Source organism: Strigops habroptila, chromosome 3 (assembly GCF_004027225.2).
Source record: "Strigops habroptila isolate Jane chromosome 3, bStrHab1.2.pri, whole genome shotgun sequence".
NCBI classification, from domain to species: domain Eukaryota; kingdom Metazoa; phylum Chordata; class Aves; order Psittaciformes; family Psittacidae; genus Strigops; species Strigops habroptila.
In genome coordinates this window covers 8,291,024-8,305,184 of record NC_044279.2, presented here as the reverse complement: position 1 = coordinate 8,305,184, position 14,161 = coordinate 8,291,024, and the positions used below count along the sequence as shown (strand labels likewise).

At 42.5% G+C, this 14,161-nt stretch overlaps 1 protein-coding gene and 1 long non-coding RNA gene across 2 annotated transcripts in view; one reads left to right on the top strand and one right to left on the bottom strand.

Annotated features, from left to right (window-relative positions):
- Positions 1 to 1,514: 1,514 nt before the first annotated feature.
- LOC115605472 lies at positions 1,515 to 13,605 on the bottom strand. The gene is made up of 3 exons (XR_003990610.1): positions 12,281 to 13,605; positions 11,795 to 11,878; positions 1,515 to 6,461 (listed from the first exon to the last, which is right to left on the bottom strand). It is a non-coding gene; the product is annotated as an uncharacterized LOC115605472 (long non-coding RNA).
- GRM3 (glutamate metabotropic receptor 3) overlaps positions 12,804 to 14,161 on the top strand; it is a 106,307-nt gene continuing 104,949 nt past the window's right edge. Inside the window, exon 1 of the mRNA XM_030479882.1 lies at positions 12,804 to 14,151. The gene's annotated coding sequence lies outside the window, so the exon portion shown is untranslated. The remainder of the gene's footprint in view (positions 14,152 to 14,161) is intronic.

Here is a 14,161-nt window from a genome sequence, read left to right as displayed (position 1 = left end):
AGAAATGGATTGGGAAACAGTGCAAGTGAGACTGTGAAGTTCATTTTATATGCAGTCACCAAATGGCTTTACAATATATCCCATTCTTAGTGTATCACAGGTATGGATTTGACATCGGTATACATGCAGAAGTTTTAGCATTATAAGCAATAATATGAGATAAGCAGGGTTCGTTCCCAAAAATGTGTTTTACTGAAAGAATAGCTGTTAGCAACATTAAAATTTGAACATGAATGCGTCATTCAGAGCAAAATAGTAGACGTCTGTTACAAAGATATTTACTGCACTTTCTCTAAGGCAAATAGGACATAAATGAAAAATAAAAACTCTAATATCTGTAGTTGTTATTTCCCCTTTCAAAGTTATTTCCTCACATTTGCTAAAGGAATGCCTTCAGTCACACGGAAACGAATTTTAGGTTTAGAGTAGGTAAGGTTTTACAAATTCTAAAAAGGCTTTATTAAAGAAAAACCAACAAAAAACCCCACCTTTTTTTATTAACCTCATAAGTACATAATTAAACTTTTTGCAGTCCAGACTTTTTCAACTTCCTGCTGGCACAAAAGGATTAAATACATGAGACAGAGGTGTAAATCAAGGTGATCCTGGCATGTCCGTCACTGCGGTTGTCTGCTGCCCCAAGGCAAAAAAGCAGTAGGGAATTTCTTTATGTTTTTCTAATCCTTTCAGTTTCAGTAAGCGAAAGTGTTGGTAACACTGTAGGGGAAAGGAATGGTTTTGTGGCTGTGCTGCGGCTGTGTGAGCTGCTGCACAGGGCACCACAGTGCTGCTGCCGCATGATGTGAAGGGAGGGTGAGCATTGCCAGAAGGATGCTGCAGACTCCTCTGACCACCTCACCATGTACATCCCCATGCCTGTCAGGGCTTATTTTAGGGTTCAGACAAGAGAACTACAGCATTTACAGAGGTGTTCATCTGGTCAAGCATCTAGTGTGGAACTCAATCTGTCTTAGCTCCCAAGACTCATTTTACAATTAGCAGAGAGAAATAGGCAATTTAAGGATGTTAATCATAGAATCACAGAATGGTCTGTGTTGGAAGGGACCTTAGAGATCATCCAATTCCAACCCCCTGCCACAGGCGGGGACATCTTCCACTAGAGCAGATTGCTCCAAGCCCCTGTGTCCAACCTGGCCTTGAACACTGCCAGGGATGGGGCAGCCACAGCTTCTCTGGGCAACCTGTTCCAGTGACTCAACACCCTCATAGTAAAGAACTTGTTCCTTGATCGTCTAACACCCTACATCTAAAAAGATATGTCTAAAATAGGTAAGATCAATTACACACTTTAAATTAAAAAAATTAAAAAAAAAAAAGGAAAATAATTTTTCTTCTCTCCAGTGGCTATATAATGATCCAAAAGTAACTAGTCCACTGTACCGATTTATGCTGTAGGTATTTCAAATTCTTGAGGTCTAATTCTCAGCGATACAATTCACAGCTGATGTGTCAGCTGAGTTTCAGACCTTTTTCATTCTGTTGCAGTTGCTTGGATTGTAATCTATGGCAGATGAAACCTTTCCCTTTGCCTGTCCCACCTGCTTCATCAGTGGCAGGCATTGACTGCTTCCTGCACCTATGGCTTCTGCAGCACAAGCCTGAGGCAGCTGCACCTCAGCTATTCACCTTGGCTTAGCCTCATCAGACAGGAGATGCCACACGCGATTTCATACCTGCCGTTTCACATTGTACTTTCTTCTGTGTGCAATAATCCCCTCTGAAGCCAGGAGCTGTGGTTCTCAGCATTGCTGTAAGGTTCATGGTTTGTGGTGCACCTTTTAGGAAGAGGAGAAGGGAACCTTGGGAAGGATGTGAAGGATTAGCATGACTTGGTGTAGGAGTACAAACCAGCACTGACATTTATTGAGAGGCTGTGATACCAGTTGTGGAGTTGCACCCACGTATTTTGCAGCCTGTCCCTCTTTGGAGCCATCCAATTTGAAACACAAGCACCACTACGTTGTACAAGCAATTGTATTTGTGTGTTTTGACTGAATATAACTGCAGAAAAGATGAGTTCCAGTAACACATAAAGCATTTACTGTGGTGGCAACACATCTCAAAGGTTTCCATGCACCATGTTTATGCATTATGCTTAATATATAACATATATTAATTATGTGTAATGTTAGTTATAACAATCCTTGCAATAAGATAAGATTGAGAATTATAAACTGTAGCCTCAGGATTATATCAGCTGCGTCTCTGACTCCAGCTTTGTCCCTCCACATGCTTTCCTCCTAAAGCAGTGTCATCTCTTTGACATATTTCCACCTGCAGATATCCTGGTCTCCCATGGGAGCATCAGCATAATGCCTTTTTTCTGAAAGGCATTTTCTGAAATGCCTTTTTTCAGTTGCCTTTTTCTCATATGTGTTTATATGTTTGACTATTTTCTTGTTACTTTGTCTGTGACTAGAAAGTTAGGAAAAGTAAAGTTATTCTGGTAGTCACCTCTGAGCATAGGGTTGTCTCAAGTACTTAGGAATGTATGTTTCTATGTTATATATAAGTAGTTGTTACTAGGTACTTTTAATAAATCTGCCAAGCTTTTGCAGACACTTGGGGCCAGTTTTCCTCTTTCTCTGGTTGAGCTATGTCAACAGGACCTGCTATGTTGGAACAAGAGGGAAGCACCTTTTCTCTGCAGACATCTTCAAGACTTTTTATCCATTAGCATGCACAGGTTTCCTTCAGGTCTGCCTAGCCTGAAGTAAAGAAAGTTAGTTGCAAGCTATGAAACCAACTAAGCCAACTTCATCTTTCTACTGTAGTGCAAAAAAGACATATATTGATCAGGCTGGTGTAATAAGGTAGACATTTCACTTCCCCTTCTCCTTTTCTGCTCTCATAAAAGCAATTCAGGAAATATGAAACAGAAACACATGAAAAAAGGTCTTTTTTACTGCTAGGGTAATATCTCTGACATTCTTAATGTTTAGAAGAAAGACCAGAAAGGTGAGGGAGTCAGAAATGAAATAGCCAGTCCAAAGCATGAAAATTCTTTTGAGCAGGAGGGTCAGCAAAGTATTTCCCATTTATTTCTCTGCAAGGCCTTCTACAGTAAGCCTTGACAGCCTGATGAGAATTGATGAAGTAAATCTGTGTCACTGGACCAGTGGAAGAGGTAACTGGAAGTGTACTTTGAGATTCCACTAAATTGTTCTTAGATGCTTCAGGCACCAGCCACAAATATCCCTGCTTCATGAATAGCTGGGAAGCTCATCTTCAGCATAGATTATTGACATTTTTCCCTCCTCTGCAGGGGATTGCCTATTGGCCTTAGAGATAGGATTCAGGCAATTGCTTTACAATATATAAAAATCTTCATTCAGTGTCATACACTAAACAGAAAAAGGTTTTGAGGTGCAATATGTAAAAAAAGCATCAAGGCAAATAGCTTTTCTCTTTTTTTTACTACATCAGGAGAAAGTTGCCAGAGTTAAGGGGTCAATAATAGTCCAGGTATAGAAAAAGCACCAAAGGATACTAAGGCTGTAACAGAAAACAAATGATTATTTTTTTGCACCAGTGTTCACCATAGCCTTTCTTTACAGGTGACAAGTCTGAGAAACACTCAAATTCAGCTGTCAAGAGCAGCAATACATAAAAAATTATAAAACAAACAATAAAAAATTGCCAGACCCAAGTGGTAAAGGGATTCAGGGGATTCAGATATGAAATTGCTGACCTACTGCCTCTAGTCTTTAACGTATTCCTTGAAACAGCCCTGTTTCCAAAGAAATAGACTATGTCAGGTGTTGTTTAAAGCATTTTTTGGGGGTGATCTGGAGAATTACAGTTGAATAAATCTGTCTGTCATACCAGACAATGGCTATGAAAACTATGGCAAGGAACAGTGTTAACTAATTTGTGTACAAATCTATTGGGAAAGGTTCTTGACATGGAGAAAGCTGTGCCGCATATGGTTGCAAGAACACTTTGGAACCTGTAAGCAAACAGATACAGGTGACCTCTATTTGTATCTTTACAACATTTTTGACTAATATCCTCACAAAAGATTCTCAAGGAAACTTAGTGAAGACAAGAGGAAGTAGAAGGAAGAAGCAAAGCGTAAGGATTTATGTTCAGGTTTTGTTATGAAGGAAGACTCCCCTAGTGAGTTCTGCAAATGTCTGTTCTCGGATTTATATTGCTTAACACAGTCTGGAAAGATCTGGAAAATGATTGGCTAATGAGACATGAGACTGTTACTCATGGAGAGGGAGATTCGTAATGCTGAAAAGTAAAACTAACAGCTACAAGGCACAAAAGGATCTCACAATATTGACTAATTGGTCAACAAAATTACAGATGAAAGTCACTGTCAATGAATGTGAAATGTTGCAGATGAGACAAAAAATAACTGGAGTTATGTGTATGATACAATGGACTCTAATGTAACTATCACTGCTTAAGATATTTCTCTGAAAATGCCAGCTCAGCTGTCAAAATTACAAAGAAAATATTAGAAATTATTAGGAAGGGACAGCAAAAAAATAAAGAAAACCAATATCATTAAGACACTGTAATAATAAGTATTAATCCCACACCTTGAGGGCTCCAAACAGTGTTCTGCTGATCTGAGAAAAAGGTACTGTGAAGCTAAACAGAGAATAAAGAAGGGGAAAAATGTGTTCAGAAGCAAACCATGAGAAAGGAAAACAAAGCAGCCTAGAATTTTTCAGCTTTCATGCAGAGGAGGGATATGGCAAATGTCTAAAGCCATGAGAAGTGTGAAGAGGATGAGGAAGGAAAAAGTATTCATGATTGCTCAGAATCAGGATTCTTGCTGAGGCAGGCTGAAAATGGAAGTGCTTTTCACACATGGCAGGGAATTCCCTGCAGCAGGGCTTTGTAAAGGCAAACAGGATAATGAGAACAGGAGAAGATTAAGGTCCCTAAACCACAGGTTACTGGAAGCTATAACTGGTATATCAAGAGAAAAAAATTATGCCTTGTGCAGTCACCATGTTTTTCTAAGCATCTGCTAGTGACCATGACTAGACAGAAAAGACTGTCCTGGATGGGCATTTGGTGTGATCTCACAATAGTGTTCTTAGGAAGCTATTTCTATTCATAGGCCAGTTTCTGATAACCACATGAGGTGCTTCTTCCACGCTGTAAGGAAACTACCAGGCCATAATCCATCTAGGATCTGTACTTTAGCGATCTTCTCACTCTTTTTTTCACTTCTGAAACCCTCTCTCCACAATAGTCCAAAGTCCACATCTTTCAAAACATGCTGTAAAGTTAAAACCAGGTGAAATGAGGACATACTACAGTGAGAGGGTTTGGTGTCGGTTGCCATTTACTACCTGGAAAATTAAGGATTTTTCGTTCATTAAGTCTTTACATAGAAAATTATGACATGTAAATGGAATTACTGTTGTGAACGTGCGATCAGCAGATAGATGATGGGCAGCTTAGCCCTCATGATTATTTAAGAGCCAACACTGGCAGCCCACTTTAATAGGAAGAATGGGAAGTTGAGCAAGTCCACCATCTCTAGCAACTATCTGCATGTGATCTCAGCCTTCCCATATGTGGGAAGGAGGGAGTAAAAACCCACATAGAGATATTCTTATGAAGTTTGAAAATAAGATACATTTGGCAAGGAACCTGTAAGAGACAGAGACCAATAAAAGAGCAAGTCACCTACACCCCTGCCATCCCACAGGACTCATGACATTGGCTTTGCAGAGTGAAGGTATCAATAAGATTTGGATAATGCATGATCATTACCTTGCTGATGTTAACTGGTATTTTAAACCAAACTATCTTCATTATTTACTAGTAAGTTATTGGAGTTTGTTAGGGCTCCAGGACTAATACCAAGTAGTAGTCCAACCACTGAGCTTTTCCTATCATGAAGCTCTGATTATAATGGCTTACACCTTTGTCAAAATTTAGTTACTGGCATGGACTTTTCCATGTAGTTTGTCTCTACACATAATTTCGTTCAAACATATTTAGTCACGTATGAGAACTAATCTAAGAAAACTATATTGTTCTCTCAGCCAAATTCTAGAACACAATAACACCCAGTAACTTGGAGCACAGATGAGCAACAGCCATTGTTTCAATGTATAATTAAGCTATTCAGACAGTGTAAACCTCCTAAACATGAAAAATCTGGCACCTAGAAGTCACAAACACTTTCAGGTTTTAATACCTATGTCACTTCTGTGAAATTGAAACCCAAAGTACAATCCCTTACCTTGGGAATGAAGTAAAACTAAATGAAATAATAATAATAATTAAAAAAAAAAGTTTGCAACACACTTAAATGTTTATCTGGAGAAGAAATGGACCATTCTGTCCATAATGCAGGGTGATACTAATGTGTGCTATACAAGGCAGAGCCACTGAGCAGTACAGAGAAGCGAAACCATTGGCGAAATCCTATTTCTTTAGGGTGCTGAATGTGTCAGGATTTTCTGCAAAAGAAAAAAGACAGTATTAAACCAATTAAAGAGTGTATCAACATTCACACGCACAAGGGATCTGAATTAAGATCCCACTGTCAATGTTAATTCTCATATTTCCTAAATTTGGACTGCTTTGCAAACTCAAGTTATTCTCCTAACCGCATTTACTGGTATGCAATTTAAATAGAACAAGCTGAAAGGAAAACATGCAGCTCTCTCAATTGCCTCTATTCCCCCTTTTTTTTTAAATTTGAGAGGACAAGAGCATTCTGAGAAAGAAACAAACAAACAAAAAAAAAAAGCCATTCAATAAAAGGCTTTAAAAGGGCCCAAGTGCTATTTTCTTCAGTGTATAGTTTGTGTTAGTGGCATTTTTCGAAGCACAGGTATGTCTTCCTTGTTGGAAAATAGTTTGTCTCTGTTAAAAGAAAGAAATTCGAGATCCTCCACTTGTGACTGGTTTGGAATTTTTTTCTTTTTTTTTTTATTCTCCCATTTCCAGGAACTTCATTCCTTTTATTTCAGCTTTCTAACTCTGGACTTGCTGTTTCTTTCAGGAGTGCGAATAGAATCAAACAGTTGGGAAAAAGAAAACAAAACAAAACAAAAAAACACCAAAAACAAAAATCCCAGCCAAAATAAAATCCAGAATATCTTTCAGCAGACAAACACAATAAACTTCCTGTTTATAAATTTAGCCATTCAGTTTTAACTATTGGCAAAGCAGAATCTCAGCAGGACATTTAGACAGTAGTATATCCAGATGGGTTCTCAGTGTGAAGGAAGTCTGAAATACACTCACTGACATAATAAAAACAGGGTTTTCAGGCTTGCAAAATAGTGGCATAGGGGCTGTGAGTAAATTATTTCACAGGAAGCCTGTATCTTGAGCTAATGGGAAAATGCAGATCTTTTGCCTTGCTCTCTATGTGGTAGGTCATAGATATGATGGGATTATAAATGAAATGGTTCTATGTGCCACAGCCCCTGACAGCACTGTGCTACATTTCTTGGCCTGTACCCTAATTCAGAGTCACAAGCAATCCCTTCCATCAGCCAGACAATGCTTTAAGTGGCTCATAACTTGATTGTGTCGCATAACCCCCTGGGGCAAAACAAACTTGTCAATAATTCCTAAGCACCTTAAATGAAATATGTAAATGCAATAATTCCTTCAGAGAAAAGAGATGGGGGAAGGGAAAGTGTTTCAGAAGAGATGTTGTTAGGGGATTTTCAGGAGGGAGGAAGGAGTGGTTGGAAGAAGCCAGGTTGCTAGAGGCTGAAATATTAATAAAGATAATAATAACACACAGAAGTGTAAAGGTGACTTAAGTCAACAGGAAAATATGTTAGGTGATTCCGGTATCTAGTACCCAATTATTCACATGGTAGCAAAAAGAGATAACAGTCAGGATTTTGTAGAAAGGGGTCATCTGCACATATTAATTTATATTGTATGGCAGAGATCTGAAAGTGCTGCTGTGTTGTGCCCTGTCCCCTTATGAGGAAGACCCCTGCTCCTTCTGGGAAAGGCTAATCTCCTCTCAGAAGACAGATATCACCTGCTATATCACAGACTTAGGGAAGGATGGAGTGACAAGATGCAGACTGATTATGAACTTTGGCTCCAGAGTAATGAGCCGAAGAAAAAATGGAGTTATATGCTACACATATCAGGCAGAGCCTGTGCTATGCTCATCCCTGCACCTGCACAAACTGCATTAGGATTTTGGCTAGGGAAGCGTTGTAGGGTGCAAGTGGAGTGTGTATACTTGTATATATCTGGCAGGGACCTGGAAGGAGCCTTGCTGTTCATGTATTTTTATAGAGGGGCCCCACTTGGGTGACAGCTGGGTGTCCTGCTTGTCCCCGCTAGTATGCTGGGAAACCTGATTTCTGAGAAAGAAGCAGAGGTGGAAAGAGGGCAGCTAGTTCCCACAGTGAAGCCAGGCCTTTTCCCCTGCTGTATCTGACGAAGATGAACAACAGCTGCTGGCTTTTTCCATGGAAAGAGGTTTCTTCACTGAGAAGGGGAAAGGAAACCTTGGAGTTAACTGGAGACATGGCCAACAGGCATGAGCAGGCAGTCAACTGTCTAAAGAGTAAAAAGGAAAAAGATGAGAAAGGCGGAGGGAAACTGTTTGAAGGAAATGGGAAAGCTGGCTGAGGAAAGGGGAGCTGAGGAGAGAGGGTAGGTAGGGACACTGGTGGTCATGGGAGGTGGAGGCAGAAGGGTGGATCCTGCTGCATGTGCACAGACAGTGTTGAATGCCATCTTCCTTCCACGCGCCATGCCATACCATACCATGTGAAGCCCAGGGTTTTGTTGTCTTGAGCCTTATAGTCAGTTTCCACTGTCCTTATGACTGAGAAAGGCTCAGACTGTGTAAGAAATGCCTGAGCACATCATGGCATATTCTCCATGTTGGTGCTAGACCAATATCCCTTCAGGCAGCTGAAAAAGTCTTCACTGCACATCTGGCAGGAAATAGCAATGTCACTGAAGTCTCCATGGGTGCCTCTTAGCAGCCCTAAGAGGATAAACATTGTTAGCAGTAATGCACATGGGGACACTTCGCACCATGTGTACTGACCTAAAATCTCTTAAAAAACAATTAGCAATAAGAAGACATTGCATTTTGATGATAAGCTTCATGATGAAGTTAATCAACCATCAGTGTTGTTAAGAGGGAAGAAAATGCACAATTGTCCCAGGAGAAACTCAGTAGATTGCCACTTCTTGGTACACTTGTACCGGGTTTGCTTGGCAAGGTTTTGGTAGCTTGGGAGGCTACAGGGGTGGCTTCTATTGAAGCTGCTAGAAGCTTCCCCATGTCTGATAGAGCCAATGCCAGCAGCTCCAAGATGGACCCACCACTGAAGTTCCACCTTGAGGAGGAAGTAGCATCAGAGACAATATGTGATGAACTGACCGCAACCTCCATTTCCTGTCCCCCTGTGCAGCTGTGAGGGAGGAGGTAGAGAAAATACAGAGTAAAGTTAAATCTGAGAATAAGAGAGGGGTGCAGGGAAGGTGTTTTTAAGATCTGGGTCTACTTCTCATTATCCTATTCAAATTTGATTGGTAATAAACTAATTTTTCCCCCAAGTCAGGTCTGTTTTGCCCTTGATGGTAAATGCTGAGTGATCTCTCCCTCTCCTTATCTCGACGCATGAGCCTTTCATTATATTTTCTCTCCCCTGTCCAGCTGAGGCAGGAAGGAATAGAGTGGCTTTGGTGGACACCTGGACTGAACACCTGGTGTCCAGTCAGAGTCAAACCATCACAATAGTGCATAATTTTCCACAGTGATTGATGAGGCTCTTAAGTATGACAGAGTGACACCCTTCACACTTCTCATAACTGTGGGTCTCCCCTAGTAATTACCAGATGGGAAGACATGTCCCCCAAAGCCATGTGCTCTTGGGCTGTTACTTTGGTATGTCTATGTCACCTACAATTGGCCGGTAGGGATGAGCCAGGCAGCGTGGTACTTTGTAGATCTCTGCATCAGCCAGCATAAACTTTTTGCCTTTGTGTCTCCAAAGAGGGATACTGCCATGGCCAAAGTGTTATGGAGACACATCTAGACCCCTGTGCCTACCTAAAAATGGGACAGTAGCCTTCCTGATCCATCCAACTGGTTTTTGCACCCTGAGATTGGCAGACTCCCAGGAGAACACAATATCATCTCTAGGCGCTGCTGCTGTGTGCCCCAAACCACTGAGATACACCAGGCTTGGCCCGGTGGTGATGACCATGACTGTTAGCTCAGGACTGCTGCCACAGAATAGGATTATGCCCAGGCACACACAAAGCAAGCAGCTGCAGAGCTGTTGGAAGTCAGGTGGCAGGGAGCAATTTGTTAGAAAAGATGCATTGATCCATGGCCCTATTCCCTGTCTATTTCTATAAGGTCCCCAGGAAAGGAGGAAAGATCATAGGCCTCATGAATTATTCAGGTAGGCTGGGCCCAATCCATAGATCACTCACTGGCTGAATATGCACACTTGCAATTTTCTAAAGCATCACTTTAGGCTTTAATCAGCAAATAACTTGAGCGTGTCTCAAAACAGCTGCTTATAGCAAGTTAGGGAACCCTACAAATTGTTTTGCTGGAACAGTATCTTGCCGTCAAATGTAAAATTAGAAGGTTCCCATGCGTACGATCTTGAAGCTCATGCTGAAATTCCATGTAAGGAAAAGATACGCATCTGTTTATTTGTGGTGGTAAGCCGTTAATTAATCACATTCATGAATTTTATAAGAAGCAAATTCTTCCACTCATCAGAGCTTTGTACAAACTCACTTTGGTGTGATGTGGGAGCTCAGTTTGAAAGGAATCTATCTTTTAAAGAACTATAACTATTATTTCTTTAACAGATAATTCACAAATAAAAATGTTCCTATTTCAGAAACTTTTAATGTTGCTTTAACAGTCCTGTGCCAGAGACAGAAATAAATAAATAAATTTCACATGAAGACTCTTTGGATCCAGGTCAAAGACATTGAGAGCTGCTGACTGTTTTCACAAAGCTGTCCCCTGGCAGAACTTACACAGCCTGATTGCTGTGTCTAACCATGAGTATATCTACAGTCAAGTGCAGCATAAGGTGCACAATTTAGCCTCAAGTGAGTGATTTGCCTACTGACACCCAAACACAGCTTAACACAAAGCTTCACTGAGGTCTCTGGATTGCCCTGCACTGTAACACTGTGTGTACCCATAAGTCTTGGCATGGGACTATCTGAAAACACATGCTCAGTGTGGGACTGCATCTTCACAGCATCCTCTGGATGTAGCACATGCTACCTCAAAAGGGATTGAAGGCACAGTTGCTATGCCTACAAAAATAAAGATGATTCTGCCAGAGTCATACATTGAAATAAGGTTTCCAGAATCCTGCTTTGGAAGGACTGGGATAAATTCTCTTTTGTCTAAAGCGAGACCCTGTTGTGCTAGGAGAACTAGCTGAGGAAGAGTGCTGGCAGAAAGTGGGAATGAAACCCTTGTGCCTTTGCCTTCAGCTTAGTCAGCTGTTCAGGTTTGTTTTCCTGCTTCTCAGTAGCCATAAATCAGGTATAAATGCAAGTAGTAGCAATGTTAGGGACCGTTGTCAGACATTGTGCAGCAGCAGGCATGGGAAAAGTGAAAAATCAGTGCCAAGAATGCTTCTCAAAGCAAAGGCATGAATGACCAGGTCACCTCCTTGACTCTAAGTGGCCTGCTTCAAATCATACAATACATTTCAGCTAAATTCCACCTGGTGCCTGTGGAGACCAATTTCATACACAGTGGGTTTTATTTCCTATGCAACCAAAAAGTTACTTTTATACTCACTTTGAAACATGACTGCTGTGTACAAGGCAATGCAGAATCAGATCCTTCCTTCCACTAGTCTTTCCTGGCAATCAGCCTGCAAGACTGTGAAAACAAATTATTCCAGACCTGTTTGTCAAAATGCATTATGATTTAAAAGACATGAGACTGATTTCGTATTCATTCCAGTTTGCCCTGATGTTACTGCAATGTCTCATGTACATTTTAATCCAGTTTACAGTAGGGTAAACCTGAGAGGAACTGGGCTCTTTCATTTTGCTCCCTGTTTAACTTTGAAGTCCTTAATGAAACAATTTTACATGCACATCTTAGCAAATGTCCTTGGCTTCCAAGAAAAAAAAAAATCATAAAATTATCCAAGTAGCTCAAATGTAATGGGTAGATCACAAAAGTAAGCAGATGTTAAATAACTTAACATAAAATATTAAAAAGCAGAAACAGATTCTATTTTGTTTTATTTCATTTTACCTTGGCTTGACTCCTTACCAGAACCACGGCTGCTGTAACAATAGTGGCCCCATGTGAGTTGCTGGATTGCAGCTCCTGACTGCAGTGCCTCTCCCCTTGCTTTACCCGAGCACTGATGGTACGTAAGTGGGGAGCAGGGCTGGGGGCAAATCCGAAGGTGAGGGGAAGCATTCAGGGAGAAGCGGATGATGGCTTTCCCCCTGCTGAAGAGTTAGAGGTGAGAAATTCACACTGTCCCAATGGAAAGGGAGGTATTGGGATTTTATGGACACCCTCTCCATGCCACTCAACCAGCAGCTGCTCACTGTCCCCCAGAGCAGAGGATGAGCAATGAAGCCACCTGTGATAGCAGCAGTGCTCCATGCAGAACAGCTTAAACTCACCCTCTCTGAAGTCAACGCATCCACCCTCACGGACTGTCACAGCTCATGCATCTCATGGTGTTTAATTCTCTCTTTAAGGACCACGACCTCCTGTTAACACTACGGGTGATGTAAACCTTTGATTTTCAAAGATACATAACACAAAAAGTACCTTTCTTTTTCCCTTTTGCATCCAGTTTTGCTGCACTCTGGAGTGATCTTTCTCACTAACTATTTCCCTTCTGTCTTCCCATATGGGAGAGTTAGAATATATACAGATAACATGCATCGTATATGCATAAGTTTAGTTATATACATCTACATATAAACATATATTTATATATTTTGTATCTATAGATACACAAATGCGTTATTTTTCTAGGGGATGCAGTACATTCTTTTTCTAGGCGATTAATACATTCTTTTTCTAGGGGATGTAGTACATTCTTTTTCTAGGAGATTAATACATTCTTTTTCTAGGAGATGTAGAGCAGAAGCAGATTTGTCAAGCCGGCTGGATAAGAGAAGGCAGGAGGATGGTGATACAACACCCAGCACTGCCTCTGCTCTCCCGTCTGCTCTCAGTCCCCCCTGCCCGCTCACGGCTTTTTGAGGATGCGACAAGCCTCAGCGCCAGAGCGCAGCATCCTCGGAGGGTCGCCCCCCTCATCACCCCGAGTCCCCGTCCCCGCCCAATCAGGGCGCTGGGGGAGGGATGCTCGGGCAGGGATGCAGGGTTGCCAGGCGACAGCAGCGTCCCCGTGTCCCCCCCTCCCTCTGTGTGTCCCCCCGGGGACCGGGCTGCGCTCCTGCCCGCGCTGCCGGCGCGGTTAAACAGCCGCGGGGCCGGCAGCCTCGCAGCGTGCGGAGAGCGGCTCGCCTCCCTCCGAGGGCTGCCTGCCCCAGCCCCGCTCCCCGCCGCGCCGGGGGCAATAGCCAGCCTCAAAGTTAGAGCTAGAAACGCAGTAAATGAATAAGCGGTAGGAATTCGCCTCTGCCGGCCCCTCCGCTGCGGAGCTGCCGCATGCCCCGGGTGCCGGGAGCGGGTTCTCACTCCTCGTCTTCCCAACTCTAGGTCGCCTCCTAATTTAAAGCTTTGCACCAGTCCCCTTTGTCCGGAAAGGAGCGGAAATCTAGAAAGATGCCGGGCTGTGAAACGGGACTCCAGTTCACAGCGCTGGTACCAGGCGCTGCCTGGCCGAGGAGAGCCAAAGTTGCTCAGAGGAACGGGAAGCGGGTGCTCCAGGGGAGAGGGGAAGGGAAAGGGATCATCGCTTGGTGATCGCGGTCTCTCCTTCCCGCTGCCTCCCTCTTCTCCTCCTTCCTTACCTCTGACCGCTTAGGAGGCCTTGATGAGTTTGTATAGGGATCCGGTCCAAGGCGGGGGGGAGAAAGCGTGACTGTTCCCAGAGGAAGCAGCAGTTTGGGGGGTGAGACTCCCCTGTGGATGTTTAACGAGCACATCGGGAGGCTCGCGATGCCCGGGAGCAGCTGGAGACCCTCGCCGGGACCTACCTTCATTGCACGGTAAGGAGCT